The sequence below is a fragment of the Schistocerca cancellata genome, chromosome 8 (assembly GCF_023864275.1).
Source record: "Schistocerca cancellata isolate TAMUIC-IGC-003103 chromosome 8, iqSchCanc2.1, whole genome shotgun sequence".
Lineage (NCBI taxonomy): Eukaryota > Metazoa > Arthropoda > Insecta > Orthoptera > Acrididae > Schistocerca > Schistocerca cancellata.
In genome coordinates, this window is record NC_064633.1 from 615,983,188 (window position 1) to 615,990,556 (window position 7,369).

The following is a 7,369-nucleotide window of genomic DNA, read 5'->3' on the forward strand; positions in this document are numbered from 1 at the left end:
TCTGCCATATGCCGCATCATCATTACATCGAGCATCAAAGCTGTCATCTGATTACGGTAAGTTCAGCCCACTCCACTGATATACAAACTTTGCACATATGAAGTTACCTGGGATAAAGTAGAGGGAGCAGAAGGCTATCTATAACTTGTACAGGATCAAGGTTGCAATTATAGCAGGTAGAACAATGATGTACTGGATAGAGTTGGACAGAGGAGGAATATGTGGCACAATCTGACCAAAAGAAGGAATTAGGTGATAGGACACGTTCTGAGATATCAAGGGATTACCAATTTTGCTTTGGAGGGAAGTGTGGGTAGTAAAAATTGTAGAGGGAGACCGAGAGATGAGTACATTCAGCAGATTCAGAAAGATGTGCGATACGGGAGATGAAGAGGCTCGCACAAAATAGAGTAGCATGGAGAGCTGCATCAAACCAGTCTTTGGACTGAAGGCTACAACAACAGAAGACATGAAAGGGAAACAATAATTGAGAAGGAAGTGACACATGGTTGCAACGTGTAGTAGTTGTGGTCTTCAGTCCTGAGACTGGTTTGATGCAGCTCTCCATGCTACTCTATCCTGTGCAAGCTTCTTCATCTCCCAGTACCTACTGCAACCTACGTCCTTCTGAATCTGCTTAGTGTATTCATCTCTTGGTCTCCCTCTACGATTTTTACCCTCCACACTGCACTCCAATACTAAATTGGTGATCCCTTGATGCCTCAGAACATGTCCTACCAACCGATCCCTTCTTCTAGTCAAGTTGTGCCACAAACTTCTATTCTCCCCAATCCTATTCAATACTTCCTCATTAGTTATGTGATCTACCCATCTAATCTTCAGCATTCTTCTGTAGCACCACATTTCAAAAGCTTCTATTCTCTTCTTGTTTAAACTATTTATCGTCCATGTTTCACTTCCATACATGGCTACACTCCATACAAATACTTTCAGAAATGACTTCCTGACACTTAGATCTATACTCAATGTTAACAAATTTCTCTTCTTCAGAAACGCTTTCCTTGCCATTGCCAGTCTACACTTTATATCCTCTCTACTTTGACCATCATCAGTTATTTTGCTCCCCAAATAGCAAAATTCCTTTACTACTTTAAATGTCTCATTTCCTAATCTAATTCCCTCAGCATCACGTGACTTAATTGGCCTACATTCCGTTATCCTTGTTTTGCTTTTGTTGATGTTCATCTTATACCCTCCATTCAAGACACTATCCATTCCATTCAACTGCTCTTCCAAGTCCTTTGCTGTCTCTGACAGAATTACAATGTCATCGGCGAACCTCAAAGTTTTTATTTCTTCTCCATGGATTTTAATACCTACTCCGAATTTTTCTTTTGTTTCCTTCACTGCTTGCTCAATATACAGATTGAATAACATCGGGGATAGGCTACAACCCTGTCTCACTCCCTTCCCAACCATTGCTCCCCTTTCATGTCCCTCGACTCTTATAACTGCCATCTGGTTTCTGTACAAATTGTAAATAGCCTTTCGCTCCCTGTATTTTACCCCTGCTACCTTCAGAATTTGAAAGAGAGTATTCCAGTCAACATTGTCAAAAGCTTTCTCTAAGTCTACAAATGCAAGAAATGTAGGTTTGCCTTTCCTTAATCTAGCTTCTAAGATAAGTCATAGGGTCAGTATTGCCTCACGTGTTCCAACCTTTCTACAGAATCTAAACTGATCTCTCCTGAGGTCAGCTTCTACCAGTTTTTCCATTCGTCTGCAAAGAATTTGCGTTAGTATTACGCAGCTGTGACTTATTAAACTGATAGTTCGGTAATTTTCACATTTGTCAACACCTACTTTCTTTGGGATTGAAATTATTATATTCTTCTTGAAGTCTGAGGGTATTTCACCTGTTTCATACATCTTGCTCACCAGATGGTAGAGTTTTGTCAGGACTGGCTCTCCCAAGGCTGTCAGTAGTTCTAATGGAATGTTGTCTACTCCCAGGGCCTTGTTTCGACTCAGGTCTTTCAGTGCTCTGTCAAACTCTTCACGCAGTATTATATCTCCCACTTCATCTTCATCTACATCCTCTTCCATTTCCATAATATTGTCCTCAAGTACATCGCCCTTGTATAGACCCTCTATATACTCCTTCCACCTATCTGCTTTCCCTTCTTTGCTTAGAACTGGGTTTCTGTCTGAGCTTCTGATATTCATAGAAGTGGTTCTATTTTCTCTGAAGGTCTTTTTAATTTTCCTGTAGGCTGTATCTATCTTACCCCTTGTGAGATAAGCCTCTACATCCTTACATTTGTCCTCTAGCCATCCCTGCTTAGCAATTTTGCACTTCCTGTCGATATCATTTTTGAGACGTTTGTATTCCTTTTTGCCTGCTTCATTTACTGCATTTGTATATTGTCTCCTTTCATCAATTAAATTCAATATTTCTTCTGTTACCCAAGGATTTCTACTAGCCCTCATCTTTTACCTACTTGATCCTCTGCTGCCTACACTACTTCATCCCTCAAAGCTACCCATTATTCTTCTACTGTATTTCTTTTCCCCATTCCTGACAATTGTTCCATTATGCTCTCCCTGAAACTCTGTACAACCTCTGGTCCTTTCAGTTTATCCAGGTCCCATCTCCTTAAATTCCCACCTTTTTGCAGTTTCTTCAGTTTTAATCTACAGGTCATAACCAATAGATTGTGGTCAGAATCCACATCTGCCCCTGGGAATGTCTTACAATTTGAAACCTGGTTCCTAAATCTCTGTCTTACCATTATATAATCTATCTGAAACCTGTCAGTATCTCCAGGCTTCTTCCATGTATACAACCTTCTTTTATGATTCTTGAACCAAGTGTTAGCTATGATTAAGTTGTGCTCTGTGCAAAATTCTACCAGGCAGCTTCCTCTTTCATTTCTTACCCCCAATCCATATTCACCTACTACGTTTCCTTCTCTCCCTTTTCCTACTGCCGAATTCCAGTCACCCATGACTATTGAATTTTCGTCTCCCTTCACAATCTGAATAATTTCTTTTATTTCATCATACATTTCTTCAATTTCTTCGTCATCTGCAGTGCTAGTTGGCATATAAACTTGTACAACTGTAGTAGGCATGTGAGAACGAAGTTTTTCGCGGCGGCACTTATGTATAAAATATTCTAGGTATTCTTGCCACGTCAGTTCTACATAAAATCTCGAGCTTTCGACGATTACCTCCATCGTCATCGTCGGGAGCTGACTGTCTCCACTGCTGCTATGGTAGCCTCTATATAGCCCGAAGACGGCTTCTGATTGGTCGGCGATTACGTGCTGCTGTCTCAGACGGTGTCACTGTGTGCGCCGGTGGCGCCACCGCTTCCGTTTAAACATAAACCTGGGAAGGAACGTCTCTGCTGCTTCTCTGCATCAAGCGCTCGTTTCCACGCACAGCTCAGATGGTATCCGCTATCGCGGTTAAAGTTCTTTTGGCTCATTCTGATTTCAACAGCCTCCTTAATAACAGAATCCCAGTACGTGGAGGCATGGGACAGAATTTTAGTTTCATCGAACAATATTTTGTGTTTGTTCGTGAGGCTGTGCTCCGCAATTGCCGATTTCTCAAGCTCTCTATTTTTAATGTGGCGTTGGTGTTCTGCACAGCGGTCGGAAACGGTACGAATAGTCTGACCTATATAATTGCTTCCACACTCACAGGGTATATTATAAACACCGGGGACCCTGAGGTCGAGATTGTCCTTAACAGGGCGCATCATCTCCTTAATTTTCTTAGGAGGACGAAAAATCGGTCTAATACCACGTCTACGCAGGACTCTTCCTATTTTGCTGGAAATTGCGCCACAAAAAGGAAGAACCGCAATCGGTGTTTCATCCTGTGAGGTTGCAGCATTATCACGTTTCCTTCTTTTGGAGAACGCTGCCTTTATATCGCGTGCACTATAGCCGTTCTTTCGGAACACGTTCTTTAGGTGATTAATCTCGAACCTTAAGTGGTCCTCGTCAGAAACAGTTTTGGCTCTATATACCAACGTGTTCAAAACGGCTCTCTTCTGAGCAGGGTGATGGAAACTCTGTGCGTTCAGGTATAAATCGGTATGCGTCGGCTTACGGTATACAGAGTGGCCAAGACACCCGTCCGTCTGTCGTTGTACTAAAACGTCTAAGAAAGGCAGTCTCCCTTCCTTCTCCATCTCGACAGTGAACTGGATGTTCGAATGGATGCTGTTCATGTGTTCAATGAATTCTTTAAGAGCTTCTTCGCCGTGTGGCCAGATCATAAATGTATCGTCAACGTAACGATAAAATAAGGACGGACGGAGGGGAGCCGAATTTAGTGCACGTTCTTCAAAATTCTCCATAAAAAATTTAGCCAATGACGGAGACAACGGAGAGCCCATTGCCATACCGTCTGTCATTTCATAAAATTTATTACCATACAAGAAGTAGGTGGTTGTCATCACGTGCCGGAACAATTTTATAGTTTCAGGAGGAAAAAGATCCGCCATCATTTTCAAAGTGTCCTCCACAGGAACTTTTGTGAACAGCGACACCACATCCAGGCTGACTAAAATGTCATTTGGACCAACTCTAATATCTTTGATTTTCTCAATGAACATCTGGGAGCTTTTGATGTGATGTTCACACCGGCCAACTATAGGAGTCATCAACTTTGTTAAGTATTTGGCCAGCTCCCCAATGGGCTCTCCGTTGTCTCCATCATTGGCTAAATTTTTTACGGAGAATTTTGAAGAACGTGCACTAAATTCGGCTCCCCTCCGTCCGTCCTTATTTTATCGTTACGTTGACGATACATTTATGATCTGGCCACACGGCGAAGAAGCTCTTAAAGAATTCATTGAACACATGAACAGCATCCATTCGAACATCCAGTTCACTGTCGAGATGGAGAAGGAAGGGAGACTGCCTTTCTTAGACGTTTTAGTACAACGACAGACGGACGGGCGTCTTGGCCACTCTGTATACCGCAAGCCGACGCATACCGATTTATACCTGAACGCACAGAGTTTCCATCACCCTGCTCAGAAGAGAGCCGTTTTGAACACGTTGGTATATAGAGCCAAAACTGTTTCTGACGAGGACCACTTAAGGTTCGAGATTAATCACCTAAAGAACGTGTTCCGAAAGAACGGCTATAGTGCACGCGATACAAAGGCAGCATTCTCCAAAAGAAGGAAACGTGATAATGCTGCAACCTCACAGGATGAAACACCGATTGCGGTTCTTCCTTTTTGTGGCGCAATTTCCAGCAAAATAGGAAGAGTCCTGCGTAGACGTGGTATTAGACCGATTTTTCGTCCTCCTAAGAAAATTAAGGAGATGATGCGCCCTGTTAAGGACAATCTCGACCTCAGGGTTCCCGGTGTTTATAATATACCCTGTGAGTGTGGAAGCAATTATATAGGTCAGACTATTCGTACCGTTTCCGACCGCTGTGCAGAACACCAACACCACATTAAAAATAGAGAGCTTGAGAAATCGGCAATTGCGGAGCACAGCCTCACGAACAAACACAAAATATTGTTCGATGAAACTAAAATTGTCCCATGCCTCCACGTACTGGGATTCTGTTATTAAGGAGGCTGTTGAAATCAGAATGAGTCAAAAGAACTTTAACCGCGATAGCGGATACCATCTGAGCTGTGCGTGGAAACGAGCGCTTGATGCAGAGAAGCAGCAGAGACGTTCCTTCCCAGGTTTACATTCAAACGGAAGCGGTGGCGCCACCGGCGCACACAGTGACACCGTCTGAGACAGCAGCACGTAATTGCCGACCAATCAGAAGCCGTCTTCGGGCTATATAGAGGCTACCATAGCAGCAGTGGAGACAGTCAGCTCCTGACGATGACGATGGAGGTAATCGTCGAAAGCTCGAGATTTTATGTAGAACTGACGCGGCAAGAATACCGAGAATATTTTATACTGTAGTAGGCATGGGCTTCGTATCTATCTTGGGCACAATAATGCGTTCACTATGCTGTTTGTAATAGCTTACCCGCATTCCTATTTTCCTATTCATTATTAAACCTACTCCTGCATTACCCCTATTTGATTTTGTGTTTATAACCCTGTATTCACCTGACCAGAAGACTTGTTCCTCCTTCCACCGAACTTCACTAATTCCCACTATATCTAACTTTAACCTATACATTTCCCTTTTTAAATTTTCTAACGTACCTGCCCAATTAAGGGATCAGACATTCCACGCTCCGATCCGTAGAACACCAGTTTTCTTTCTCCTGATAACGACATCCTCTTGAGTAGTCCCCGCCCAGAGATCCGAATGGGGGACTATTTTACCTCCGGAATATTTTACCCAAGAGGACGCCATCATCATTTAACCATACAGTAAAGCTGCATGCCCTCGGGGAAAAATTACAGCCGTAGTTGCAACCTATCCCCATATTATTTAATCTTGTGATCGAGTAAGTAGTAAAGGAAACCAAGAAAAAATTTAAAAAGGTTATTAAAGCTCAGGTATAAAAAATAAAAACTTCCAGTTGTTGAAACAATCGGCAATAATATGCACAAAAGAGATTTTATTCTGTTACTGGTTTCAGGCACCTAGCAACCTTCTTAGGCTGTACAGAAAAATACCGCAAATGAGTCTGAGACAGCAGGGGGGGGGGGGGGGGGGGGTGTATGTGTGTCGTGTGTGTGTGTGTGTGTGTGTGTGTGTGTGTGTGTGTGTGTGTGTGTGTGTGTGTGTGTGTGTGTGTGTGTGTGTATATATATATATATATATATAGCTTCATCCTGACCCACAACTTCTTCACTTTTGAAGGCCAGACATACCAACAATTAAAGGGAACAGCCATGGGTACCAGGATGGCCCCCTCGTACGCCAACCTATTCATGGGTTGCTTAGAGGAAGCCTTCTTGGTTACCCAGGCCTGCCAACCCAAAGTTTGGTACAGATTTATTGATGACATTTTCATGATCTGGACTCACAGTGAAGAAGAACTCCAGAATTTCCTCTCCAACCTCAACTCCTTTGGTTCCATCAGATTCACCTGGTCCTACTCTAAATCCCATGCCACTTTCCTTGACGTTGACCTCCACCTGTCCAATGGCCAGCTTCACACGTCCGTCCACATCAAACCCACCAACAAGCGACAGTACCTCCATTATGACAGCTGCCACCCATTCCACATCAAACGGTCCCTTCCCTACAGCCTAGGTCTTCGTGGCAAACGAATCTGCTCCAGTCCGGAATCCTTGAATCATTACACCAACAACCTGAAAACAGCTTTTGCATCCCGTAACTACCCTCCTGACCTGGTACAGAAGCAAATAACCAGAGCCACTTCCTCATCTCCTCAAACCCGGAACCTTCCACAGAAGAACCCCAAAAGTGCCCCACTTGTGACAGG